The sequence below is a fragment of the Macrotis lagotis genome, chromosome 1, assembly GCF_037893015.1.
Source record: "Macrotis lagotis isolate mMagLag1 chromosome 1, bilby.v1.9.chrom.fasta, whole genome shotgun sequence".
Classification (NCBI taxonomy): Eukaryota; Metazoa; Chordata; class Mammalia; order Peramelemorphia; family Peramelidae; genus Macrotis; species Macrotis lagotis.
In genome coordinates, this window is record NC_133658.1 from 651604833 (window position 1) to 651617536 (window position 12704).

Below are 12704 nucleotides of genomic sequence, written 5' to 3' on the forward strand. Positions count from 1 at the left end.
CAAAACGGAAGTGTTCGAAAGTGTCTCGTCCGGGTTGGGAGGGGGAAGGGAAGGAAGCGAAGGGAAAGCGAAAAGTGGGTGGGGCAAAGGCAGTTGCGGCGCACGCGCAGCAGTCGGAGCGCGCCCTCGGAGCAGCCGTCTGACCATCCTGAGGTGGCGTTGACGAGGCGCCCTCTGAAGTGCTGGGGTCCCCCGAAGCCTCCTCTTCCAGCGCCAGGCCTTCCCGCGTGGCAGGGCAGGGTCCCCCACACGGAAGAGGGTGCCCGAGGCCACGCTGCGCCGTTGTAAGGGAGTGGAGCGAGCCCCCGGAGGAGACAGAGGCCGCGCACGAGCAGTCCGGAGCGCCGGGACTCAGGCGAAGGCGCAGACCAGAGGGAGGGACCGGGCGGGCCCTTCCAAACAGATCTCTAGAAGCCTGGCGGGGAAAGGCTGCCTAAAGTGAATCGCATTGCACAGGAAATAGTTTATAAAAGGTTTGATTTGGACCTAAAATTTATGAAGTTTATTTTGTTTAACAAAATTTATATTATAGTTGTATTTGTGCTGGTTTTCTAAGAGTAAAAGAATTCAGATGTTGGATTTATTTTTTTTTTCCGCATTTGGATATATATGCTACCACAGCCTTCACATTTAAGTTGTGAAGCACTATAATAAAAAGTGTTGTTGCAGCAAAAATATTCTAAGATTTTAATCAGTTTTTCTTGGGAATATTCAAATTATCTTTTGATGCTCCTGCTAAAAAGAATGTTTTAGTTGGAATTAAATTTTTATTAGTTCATTAATATTTTCATGTGATTAGGATATAGGGAGGTTGCAAAGTATCAGCGAATATCTAGCGGAGAAAGATACAAGTTCAAGTACTAAAGCAACACTCTTTTTTTGTTTTTTTTGGGAGGGGGGGTTTAGGTTTTGCAAGGCAAATGGGGTTAAGTGGCTTGCCCAAGGCCACACAGCTAGATAGTGATTAAGTGTCTGAGACCGGATTTGAACCCAGGTACTCCTGACTCCAAGGCCGGTGCTTTATCCACTGCGCCACCTAGCCGCCCTCAGCAACACTCTTAACTGAATAAGTGGCTGAACCAAGATCCGTATTAAACCAGTATATGAGAGAAACTTGGACTGTTGAGAACTCAAGTACTGGTTAGGACCATAGATATTCCGATCATCTGGGTTTATAGGGGAGCAAACTGAGGTCCAAAGAAAGTCATTGACTTAAGGTTATACAAATAGTGACAGAGCTAGGATGCAAACCCTATTTTTAATTCCAAGACTTTTTTCCCAGTAGGACCCTAAGAATATTGTATAATATTTCTGAGTGGAAGAAATCAGCTTTTTAATAACCTATTTTTGCTCTAACCTGGGGTTAAACCTCATAATCACTCTGACAAGTAGAGAAGGAATACTGCATATACCATGTCAAGTGACTTGTGACTGTTGTGATCATAGGAATAAAGAGATAGGCTCCAGACTTCTGGAGATAATGTTACATTCTAAGTAATTTGACAGGTGATTATCAGGTTCATTGGTAATAGTCTTGTGAATGAAGAATAGAAAGCACTTTTGATTCTGAATATTCAAATATGTAATATATGCATATATATGTGCATATGTAAATACATATATATATATATATATATAATTACAGTTGCAACAAATTACATACAACAATATATCAGACTTTATTTAGGAAACTGATATGTTTAGCCACCATTCCTGTTCTGTGGTAAGTGATAGTTCCCAAAATGGAATTCTATAGCTTAATAACATTTTCTTTGTCTCCTGTGAAAAAATATAAACAGAAGATAGCTGCCCCTTCTAACATAAGCTGTCAGGTTTTTATTGCATGAAAGTATGAAAATAAGCTTGTAAAAAATATAACCAAGTAAAGTATGTGCAATGAGTGACCTCACAGCAAAAGGTGGCATAAGTTTACTATTCTGAGTCAAACCATTGGATCACAGTCAACATCATAATGAAATCTGTTTTCTGGTGCCAGGTTGTAAATACCTAGATGATTATTAAAATGATTATGATTGTATAAAACAAGTAAACAGTTATATCCAACAAATGTAAAGCAAAAGTAAGGGAGGTTATATTTTTTAATAAATTTTTTTAATAAAAAAACATGTTCAGTTCAAAATCATAATTTCATATGAAAAGTCATTGTTTTTAACTCACTATTAACATGTTTTTATTTGAATTAATTTATTTTTTAATCAATATACATAAATACATTTAAAATGAACTTTACTATTTTAAAACCTCCAAGCCAAGATTTTTTTTTTTCTGCCTCTGTAGGACCCATCTGCCATTTTGCACATAGGCCAGATTTTGCATATGGTTCTTTTTTTTCTCCTTCAAAATAGCTCTCAAGAAGGGAATGACAAACCACTCCAATATCTTTGTCAAGAAAATTCTATACTATGGACCCTGGCTGCTTGAGTTTGGATTTGCCTATGAAGAGCCTTTGGTTGGGGGGGGGGGGGGCAGGGGTGGAGATAAAACAAAAACAAAAATTTGTTTAGAGAAGTTTGCAACACATGAGAGGGGATGGGGGGTGGGGCCAGGAGAGGGGAGCCCTAAGAGTTGTCTAGGCCAGAAGGAGGACTATGGCCCTGGGTGGAGTCCAGCCCAGGTTTTTGTGTCTTGCCATTCCTTTAGACAGCAGGAGGTTTACTGCCTTCAATACTGGATCTGGAATTGGGTAGACTGTGGAGCTTGAGGAGATTGGGATGCAGATTTTGCATTAAACAATGAATCAATGGTAATGGGGATCTCTACCCAATTTGAGCAGATTGCAGATTGTTTCTGTTTTGATCATAGTTCTCTAGTCAATTTACATCTCTACCCAATTTCTACATTCTCAGTTCTCTTCATCTTTCCTCTGCATCAACTCTAATCACTTAAATGCTGTCTGCCTCAGTTTCTTCATTTGTAAAATGGGATTAATAATATCTATCTCAGGGTTTTTGAAAGAATCAAATGAGATAATATTTGTAAAGTGTTTTAAAACCTTAAAAAGTTACATAAATGGGGGCAGCTAGGTAGCGCAGTGGATAAAGCACCGGCCCTGGAGTTAGGAGTACCTGGGTTCAAATCTGGTCTCAGACACTTAATAATTACCTAGCTGTGTGGCTTTGGGCAAGCCACTTAACCCCATTTGCCTTGCAAAAACCTAAAAAAAAAAAGTTACATAAATGCCTGTTATTACTACTATAAAAAAATAGCTCTCAGCTTTTCCCTTTCCTCTTGCCTTATGCCATTACCCTATTCCAGGTCCTCATCACCTCATGACTACATAATAGCAAAATTTTCCTTTCTGATTTACCTGTTTCCAAAGTCTTTTCTCCCTCACCACATTCTATCATTTTTACAGTTGCCAAAATAATCCCCCCCCCTTAAATTATCAACCAGTCAACTATTTACCAAACCCCATTTACTATATATGAGTCAGTGTTCTAGATCCAGGAGGGATACTAACACAAGTATGAAATCATCCCTTTAAGGAGTTTAATTATATCCAAGGAGCTAACATATACAGAAATATATGTAAAACATTTATTCAAAAACATTTGGAAAACACTGTAGGGAATCAGGAAAAGTTTTATGTGAAAGGGATATTTTGAGAATTGAGTTTTGAAGAAAACAAAGGATTCTAAAAGAGTCAAAAATTCCAGCATATTTGACCATCTGTGGAAAGGTAGTGCACTTTTCCAAAAGTTTTATCACTTTAACAAGCTATTATGTGTCAAGACACTGTGCTAAGTGCTGAGGATACAAAGGTAAAAAGAAACAGGTCATGTCTTAAAAGCTTATTTTCTAAGCCAATATGAACTGTCTAAGCAAATTTGATACATGTGCATCTTTAAAATAATGATTAGACTTAATGACTTTTATGTTTCCTTCCCACTTTTAAGTTTATAGTCCTAATTTCTGTGATAATTCAAAGGTCTAATATAAAGGACAGTTTGTTACCAATAGAATGGGTACAGAGGACCCTGAAAAGGGATAGGGCTAACATGGATGGTATGATGGAGCAGGGTATTGTGGTTAGTTTCAGCCTACCCAGCCCCCAACTTAGTTGAGTTGAACTAAATTAGAAAATAATTTCCTGAACGTTGAGTGCTTTCCCCCTTAAATTCTCAACTCTTGATAATCATAAAAGTAGGCTTTCTCATTCAGAGGTTTTGATTTTTTAATTAATAACTATCGAAATACAAAAATAAGAGGCACTAATTAGAGCAATCAACAAATCAATAGTACCAGATTTTCATCTTCTCTTTCTCCTCTACCCTCCCATACCCAAATACCAGAATCACTGGAACAATCATTTCCCTGAGAATGTAAGAACAAAAGACAATTTCTAATTATAGTCCCATTTCACCATCTGGGAATCTTCTCATGAATTTCCTCTACCCAATCAAAATGCTGAGAACTTGATATTCATGCTAGAATTACTAGGCATCTTGGTCATACTGTAAAACTCTTACACTTGACTTTCCATCAGAAGTTTTATTTTGTTTTTTTTTTTTACTTCCACTTGCTCTGGGTTGATGAAATGGTAAATTTTGGTAAATATATTGACATCCTAAGAATCAGAATTCCTCTGAATTACAGAGCCTTCCTGAAATAAAGGTGGAATATTGAATAATGACATTGTACTTCAAGTCTTGAAAAGCAAGAGACTATAAACCAGAATTAAAGGATATGTCAAAAATGTTGTAAACTCATTATCATATAGTGTAAAACAGGTGACCAGTTAAAGGAAGACATGTCATTTTAAAAAATTAAGATTCAGGGTGGCTAGGTGGCATAGTGGATAAAGCACTGGCAAAAACAAAAACAACAAAACAAAAAATTAAAATGCACACCCTTGAAACCTCATTAATGCTGCATAACAATCTGCTAATCTCAGATTGAGTCTTCTGAAACAGCACGTGAATGGTAATGATCCATTTATGCCCTTTCACTCCCAAATTTGTATGGGACTCAATCAACTGACCAGCCTTAGCTGAACAAAAGCAAACACATCATTCCAGTGTCTAACACAAGGACTTGGAGTTTTAACAGTTAACCAAGATTGTTCCTACTCTTGATCCTTAACCCAATTTCACAATGTTCATTAGGTAAATAGGCTCTTAAATTCCCCACTGAACTTGTCCTATGTCCAGATGCCATAGTAAATCATTCTTGAGGGGGGTGAAAAGTTATTCAAGTATCTTCTGGAGAAAAGGAAATGAGCTATGTAAGAATGTATGGATGGGTATTGAAAACAGAATTGTAGTATTTTTTTTTTTCCTTCCAGAGAAGTAGATTGCAAACTAGGTCAGAGGTCATGTAAAAAAACAAACAAACCCAAAGTATAATACTATTAATTCAGGCTTGCTCATAAGTCTTGTGACAAAGATGCCTCTGACTCAATTACCTGAACTCTCTTCCCTACCTTTAGGATATAATTCACTTTCAGAAATATATATGTTCTCATAAATCTGACCCACCTTTCAGCTCTCATCATACAATTGTCTTTTAAAGTAATGTTATAGAAAAATAGGGATCCTATATATTTTCATATTCAGCTGTTACCTGAACCTGAGAAATTTGTTTTTTCCTTGAATCTTGTCTACTGACATAATTACCTTATTTGAAATGATGCAGTCTTATTTTCTTTTAAAAATGAGCAAGTACTTTTGTTTTATACATTGCAAGAAGTTCATGCCAATCTACTGCAAAAATCTGTGATTATGAGGATACATCTTTGAAAAACAAACTGGAGAGGAGGATGGAGAAGAGGAGAGAAAGAAAAAAGGCATGTATTTGATCCAGATTTTCTCACCATTTCATTTATTTACATTTCTCTTAGACCCCATTCTTATTGTGTCCATTCTTGCTATGTGGCATGTCCTTCAGATTGGGAGTAAATTCAGATTTCATGCTTCCTTTAGTAATGCCTACTGTCAATCCATTTATTTTTTAATGTCACTTGAAGGCAAAGCAATATAAAAAAAATTTCTACTACATTCACTGATATGTAGAGAGAATTTTTTTTATTTTTTTTAGGTTTTTTTTTTTTGCAAGGCAATGGGGTTTAAGTGGCTTGCCCAAGGCCACACTAGGTAATTATTAAGTGTCTGAGGTCACATTTGAACTCAGGTACTCCTGACTCCAGGGTGGTGCTCTATCACTGTTGCACCTAGCTGCCCCTGGGGAGAATCTTTATAGCTTTCCATGCCCCCCATTCCACTTTTAGATACTCCTAATTGTTAGTAAATTTTTGTTTTATATTAAGCTAAATTTGCCTTATATCTTCCAACTATTTTTCTTAGTTCAATTTATTAAACATTAAGAATGAAAGACAGCTAGGAGACATAGTATATAGAGTGTTCAACTTGAAATCAGATGGACCTGAATTAATCTGGTTTCACACACTAGCATGTAACCCTAGTCGAACCATTTTAACCTTTGTCTACCTCAGTTTCCTCTACTGTAAAAGAGGGATAATAGCACCTACCTTTGTGGAGATCAAAAGAGATATTTCATAGTAAAAACCACATAAATATTAGATATTATAATTTTTACTCCTGTTCTTCCTTTCAAAAAAATTATATTCCACTGTAGAGATACAACATACACACACATATGCATACAAGGTAATTTTGGGAGTGGAAGTGGAGTACATACAGAGGTAGAAGATTAAGAACTGGTGAAGTCATGAAAGGATTTGTGTAGAATACAAAAACTGAATTGAACCTTTTTAAAGTCGGGAGTCAGATGGAAATCTATGAAGACGTAATAATACAACTTGAAAAACAACTAGGTTGCTCTTGGTAAAGCACAAGTCTTAACCCCCTTGTCAGACATGATTTAGAGAATATAGTCTTTCACATAAGAGTTGGACTAAATGACCTCTAAAATTCCTTACAATTCTGAAATTCTGTGACTTTACAAAATTTTTCTAGACCCCAAAATACATGTAGGGATTATGTTTAATCTAAATTTTTAATCATCCTCTAGTGCCTAGCCTGGAGCAGCTAAGTGTTACAGTGGGTAGAAGCTAGAGTGTTGGGTCTAGAGTCAGTCAGAATTCTCTTCAAATCTGGCCTTCAGACACTTCTTAGCTGTGTGACCTTACGCAAGTCACTTAACCCTGTTTTCTTCAGTTTCTTTATCTGTAAAATGAGCTGGAGAAGGAAATAGCAAATCACTACAATATCCCAACCAAGAAAACCTCAAATGGAGTCATAAAGAGTTGGACATGATTGGAAAAAAAAAGCTAAAACAATGATGCTTAGCATGGTACTCTGTGGAGTAATAGTTTGATAAATATTTATACAGTTAAATTTTCCAGTGTCTAGTATAGCATCTTGTATATATTAAGCAGTTAAAATGCTTATTGATTTACTAAAAATTACAATAATGAGAATAGAAGGGTCTCGAAAATGCTTAAGCCAACATGTCTAATTTTGTAAAGTATAGAGATGTCAGCCAAGTGTCACAGCACCTTGTTAGAAACTTATTTGTAAAATGTTATGACACGTGAAAAATTAAGTTTTACCTAATAAAAGAGTGGGAGGGATAAATGACTTTTCAGAAATTCTAGCAAAATACAAAATGGTCATCTAGAGAGAATTTTAGAATAACAGTGATGAAAATAAGCAAAAATGACAAAGACCAATAATTTTTTTAACAGACTTCATCATCAATGATATTGGAACCACAACATTTGTACTCTAGTTTCACAATCCCAGATGTGCTGTATGAGGAAGTGGAAATGACATTAAAAAAAAAGAATAGCTGGAATAAATTATGTATAGAGAAAGTTAGTCCTGGAAGTATTGAGGGCTCAATTCTCAAGATATATGAAAGAGGAGAGAATACCATAGATTCGGGAAAAAATTTTTGGACTTCATTAACAGAAAATAGGGGACATCATTACTTTTTCATGTCCATAGAATTTCTATCATAGTAATCTAACACATGTATTTCAAGATTTTCTCATTGAAGGTTAAAAAACAGACTTTCACAAGTATGAGAGGAATTTAGATTTAGAACTAAATGGAATCTTTTGCCATATAGTTCAAAACCCTCATGTTACAGATAAGAAAACTAAGGATCAGAGATTTTTAAAAATTAAATGCTTTCTGAGAGACTCTTCCAGTATATTTTAAAATTGTACAAGATGGATTGAAAGGGATAGCAAAAAAAATTTTGAACAGGCCTTTTATTATCAAATGAGACACAAAATAAGGAGACACAAAAAATATCAATAGTACTTGCCACTTCCAACTTCTGTGATCAATACAGAGTCTAAATGGAAAATGGATGGAGAAGAGTATCCATAGGTCATCAACAAGCATATATTCAGGATATTGTCTTAAGCAGTTGTGATGCAAAGCAAAGCAAAATAAATAAATCTGCCTTCTTGGAGCTGATATTGATAAGGGAGAAACATACAAATGACTGAGTACAAACAAAATATATTTAGTATAATATGGAAATAATCTCAGAGAAAAGACAGTTCCATTAAAGTGAAATGGGAAAGGCTCATTGCAGAAGAAAATCCATTTGTGTTTGGTCTGTATGTCACCAGCTTATTAAAGATCTTCTGTAAAGATATTCTAAATCACTCAGAGAAGATCAACCCAACTATCCACATGAGCTAGATAGACAATGAGATAGAGAAATAATATTTGCTTTAATTATATAAAAGGGAAGACAAAAGCACATGGTATTTGAAGAGGAAAATTTCACTATCAATGGAGTATCTAGAAAAGTTTTATAGAGGAAATAATATTTGAGCTAGGTTTTAAAGGTTATAAAAGAATCCAACAGACAGTGGTGATGGGAGGAAACAACACAAGGACGTTAAATTATATAGAACAGCATTAAAATTCTACTGCAGAGACTGGCCATGTTGTTCAATGCCAAATGTATATTTGCCTAAAAGTCTGTTTTATGGAGAATTCACACAAAACAGAGATCAGAAGAAGCTATACAAAAATACCCTCAAATGCTCTCTGAAGACTTTGGAATCTATTGGGAGAAATGGGAGATACTGACACAGGATCACCCAGCATGGCATACTTGCATCAAAGAGGATGTAATACTCTCTAAGTGAAACAGAATCGAAGTATCTCGAAATACTGAGATGTGTAAATTTAGACATCTCCACTCCATGTTCATAAGGACTATTTTTGTCTGACCTGTGATAGACCCTTCCGAGCTCATACTGGTCTGATCAGCCACAGCACATTGCATCTTAACCCCAAAATAATGAAGTCATTTTGGTCCTCTTCAAGCATAAAGAATAATTATTTAACCAGAGATCAATGTGAGCATAGGCATAAATATTGGAATATGCAGTGTTATGTGTAGGGCCTGACAAGTATTCTGGTTTCACAATATATGCATTACAATATTATGAGATAGGTCAGAAAATTTACATTGTCCTCAAATGTCAGGCTAAGGAAATGGAATCTTGTGTAGTAGGTAAGAGAGAACCAATACCAAAGTTTGAAAAAAATGGACTCTGCATGACAAACCCCAAAGAAATTTCCATTTCTCTGTCAACCAATCAGTGTCAATTGATGTAATACATTACATAAATATATACATATTATATACATATATGATCAATGCATATGTACATGTATTAAAAAGAAAATATAGTAGGATAAAAATTATTTAGAGTAAAACTATACTCATAATTATTGTTTAACATATAATTTGAACAGATAGAAAATATCAAACATATTTCCTTGTAACTAAGTTTTATTTTTACATACTTTTTTCTTGTGCATTATTTGCTGCAAACAGGTTTTTTTTTGTTTTGATGTCAAATGATGTATGTATCAATGATGACACCTTGTAAAATTGCAACTTGCTACATATTTTGGCTCCAATCATGGTTTCTGTAGCATTCAGTTTGCCACTTGCACAATTTCCAGTATACTCCTCACTCACTTTTTGTTCTTGATGGATAATGTTTAAATGACAAACTTTTAAATATATTATTCAGCTGTTGAGGAAGGCCATGTCTAGAATAATGTAGAAAAGGTGCACAGAATTATTTCTGCTTTCACATCTTGTCTTTTAGTCAAGAACATCTACCTTATTCTTGAAAAAAATAGGACAGTATTTGACTTTTGCTTTGGGTTGTTCTCTGCTAGACTCTGAACATCTAGGCAGAAAGTACTTATAGTTACAGATGTGGATCTCTTATGCTAGTATAATGTCTGTCATTGTGGGTTGCTATGTCTATTTTGAAAGTAGTTTCATTCAGTGGCCTATGTGGCTTCATTCCTTCAATTCTGAGGTACCTCTTCACACTATCAGATTGGCTAATAAGACGGAAAAGGGGAGTAAATGTTGGAGGGAATGTGGGGATACTAATTCACTGTTGGTGGAGTTGTTGACTGATATAACCATTTTGGAGAATAAATTGGAACTATGCACAAAGGACTTTAAAATTGGCCATATTGTTTTATCCAACAAAACCACCACTATATCTGCATTCCAATAAAATTGGGAAAAGAACCCATATGTACAAAAATATTTATAGCAGCTCTTTTTGTGATGGCAAAGAATTGGTAATTGAGGAGATTCCCATTAATTGGGGAATGATTGACTAGGTTATGGCATATGGTGATGGAATACTATTGTTCTGTAAGAAATGATGAGCAGCCACATTTCAGAAAAACCTGGAAAAACTTATATGAACTGGTGCTTAGTGAAGTGAGCAAACCTGGGAAAATATTGTACATATTGTATGGTCAATTATAATAGTCTAAGCTCTTCTCATCAAAGCAGTGATCAAAGACAATTCCAAAAGATATGTGATGGAAAAACCCCATCCACATCCAAAGAAAGAACTATAGTATAGAGTCTGAATGCAGACTAAGGCATGCTAGTTTCACTTTTTCAAGTTTGGTTTTTTTTTTTTTTTGGAGCTTTTTCTTATTTTTTTATTTGAATTCTGATTCTTTTTTCATATGATCAATATGAAATTTTATGCCTATAACATATCAGATTATTTACTGGCTTGGCGTGGGTGAGGAAGGGAGGGAAAAATTTGGAACTCAAAACTGTTGACAATGCTTTTGTCAATTTAATACATTTGAACATTAAATAAATGAAACAATTTTACTTAAAAAGAAAAAATGCCGATAAAAAAAAATCATTTAGCTGTTTCTAGCATCTTTATACTGCTTGAGAAGCAGTAGACATTGGTTAAGGGCAACCATCTTTACTTTTCAAACATTGTGGCTCTTCATCTCTTATTGTGAATTGGGGTCAGGATAGAATCACTTTGCTCATTACCTTTTTAGATTGTCATCTGAAGAAGGAACTTCACTGATGGGCTTATTGTTGCTAGAATCAGATAAAAAATACTTCTCTGCCACACTCATTTAGATTGCAGCATTTACATCATCAAATTCACTATATGAAAATTCACCATTGGGATAAATTGGATAGGATATGTTTTATTATTGCTAAAATTTATTCATAAGAATACCTTAGATATTTTATCACTAATGTTACAAACAGAGCTAGATTATTTTAAAAACTATATAAATTCTAAAAATCTGAAAAACCAACAAAATAGACAAATTAATAAAATGGTAGAAACTATATATAAAGATAAAATTTTATTTTGCTCTTTAAAAACATTACTTATAAGGCCTTATAAGCATTTGGTAAATTCTACTGACATTCTAAACGAAAAAGGCAAATATGGTTAAAGAAATGAGCAATGGCTAAGACACTTGAAATTACCTTTACTTTTAAGTGTAAAAGTCTGTCTTCTTAACTGCAACAGAAGAATAAAGTATTTGAACACACACACACATATATGTATTCATAGATATATTTGTCTATGTATATATGTGTATGTATGAAATTTTATGCATCTGGTCTACATAGTTAGAACCACATGTTTTATTCCTTTTGTTATTTGAAAAGTCTTTAAAAATGTAAAGGAACACTGAAAAGCAAGGAAGTATTGAGAAGAAACACTGAAAGGCTTCAAACAAATAAGGCAATTCAAGTGTTTTTTTTTATTTGAAAAACTGTTCCTTGCAGTTTTATTTTTTGTTTGTTTGCAAGGCAAATGGAGTTAAGTAGCTTGCCCAAAGCCACACAGCTAGGTAATTTTTAAGTGTCTGAGACGGGATTTGAACCCAGGTACTCCTGACTCCAGGGCCAGTGCTTTATCCACTGTGCCACCTAGCTGCCCTTCCTTGTAATTTTAAAGATTTGACTCTTACCCATTTGACATTTCCCCATTGCTCTAACCCACATAAATCTGTTCTTTTTATGAGGTGCTATGATACTTTTTTTCTATGTGTCATTCTTTTTTTTTGTACTCAATCACAGATCTTTTCATAGTAATTGCCTTATTTAGTAAGGTTTTAAACTTAGTTGTTTAGCTCATAGACAATCTAGCAGTACTATGTAAATGTTTTAGGCACCCATTGATTAAACCAAATTGTCATACTAATAGTTATTTTCACCTTTCTTTTCAAATTATATTATAAATGCATTATTAACTGTTCTTTTCTACAAATCTTGAAATTATTTTGTCTCTAAAAAAGTGGCATTGATTATAAACATTTGAATTAATAGAGAAAAGTAATGATATGGAAAACATAAATGACATGGACTACATAAATATAATGAAGCGAAGTAGTTTGTGAATGCTATTACTT

At 34.6% G+C, this 12704-nt stretch overlaps 1 protein-coding gene across 11 annotated transcripts in view; it reads left to right on the top strand.

The window, feature by feature from the left end:
• The window catches only part of FTCDNL1 (formiminotransferase cyclodeaminase N-terminal like), a 124912-nt gene that overhangs the window by 1342 nt on the left and 110866 nt on the right, over positions 1-12704 (top strand). For 2 of the 11 annotated variants that reach the window (XM_074215372.1, XM_074215375.1), the window contains exon 1: positions 71-473. The exons of the other annotated variants lie outside the window; for them this stretch is intronic. The gene's annotated coding sequence lies outside the window, so the exon portion shown is untranslated. Of the gene's footprint in view, positions 1-70; positions 474-12704 lie in introns of those variants that run through there. 11 annotated transcript variants of the gene reach the window in all.